Source organism: Oncorhynchus mykiss, chromosome 8 (assembly GCF_057628025.1).
Source record: "Oncorhynchus mykiss isolate SJ-2025 chromosome 8, ASM5762802v1, whole genome shotgun sequence".
Lineage (NCBI taxonomy): Eukaryota > Metazoa > Chordata > Actinopteri > Salmoniformes > Salmonidae > Oncorhynchus > Oncorhynchus mykiss.
The window spans coordinates 23,068,242-23,069,680 of record NC_143029.1 but is presented as its reverse complement, the minus strand read 5'-3'; positions in this window follow the sequence as shown (position 1 = coordinate 23,069,680).

Genomic DNA, 1,439 nt, shown 5'->3' with positions numbered 1-1,439 from the left:
TACAGTACTACTGCATAACATCACGTCATTGGAAGTCAAAGTCCCACATTTACAGTTTCCTCCATAGTGTATTTTTTATAACCTTTATTGTTATTTACAATGACTGCCTACACCGGCCAAACGCGGACGACGCTGAGCCAATCACGGCCGATTGTGATACAGCCTGGATTCGAACCAGGGTGTCTGTAGTGACTTTCAAGCACTGTGATTCAGTGCCTTAGACCTCTGCGCCACTCGGGAGTTTACATTACATAACTTCAGTAATTGGTCTTAAACCTAAAGGTGATAACGTTCTGACCTTTAGAAACATCATTAACTGCTACAGTCCCACCGTGACGCCTGCGCGTTTTCGACTTTGTGTATTTCTTCTGCTTTAGTCTGTGTGATTAACAGGAGGCTGAGCTAGAGGGGTGTTTGTGATACAAGGGCGGATCCTGAAGTCCGAATGGTTTGAGCTACAAACCTCACGCACATTTAACATGTTTTGTCATATGATGCTCAAAAGAGTCGTTAGCAGGTAAGGGGTTCTCTTACATAGAAGATCATAGGAAACCCCAGGACATAGTGTCTATAATACCGTAATAAGCTCACAAAGTTGCAGTCACCAACTCCACACAGTTTTCACTGACTTGTTGGATATTCATTTCCTAGTGAGCAAACCATTTCTGTACATACATCATTCACATGAATTCATTTTTAACAGGATTTTGCTTTGCTTTTTCCTTATTGCCAATAAAACTCATGAATGCAACTGTTTATGTCAAAGTGTTATGCTTGGTGTCCTGAAAATAAAATGGTAAAACAATGTGAGGCTAAATATAAGGGCTGCAAATATAAATGAAAGTCTGATAAATAAATGAAAAGCTGATTTTTGCTGGGGTCTCGGGACTGATAGGGTTAATAGATATTCTTCCAAACAGCTGAATTACATCTGCTATTAGAAACATTCAGGCCTCAACATCTGTGTGTAAGTATACACAAACGTGTTAAAAATAGCATCCTCTAAACTCTAGCCAATATGGCCTCTCTCTGCATCACTGACAAATCAAACCAGTCATGAACTTTCCCATTAATCAGTGGCCAGGCTATTTATTTGATAGCAGTTTTATGTTGATTTAATCTGTTATGGATTGAAACATAGGGCCTCTCATAATAAACTCATTAAACTGGAATGTAGGCTATTTACAAAATGGCTGCCCCAGTAACAGCAATGCAAATACATTTAAAACACATTGGTTTATTAATCTCAACTACAGAGGGGATGTTCTATTTAAATTGATAAATAACCTGATGAAAGTGTTTAAATTAATGCTGATTGAAGCTGTTTGCATAGGGGCTAACATCATGCATATTGTTAGATCATCCTAGTGATTATAATATTATGTCTGCTCTCCAAGCCAAGAGGCCATTTAACAGCGGGGAAAGAACAACCTCTTACC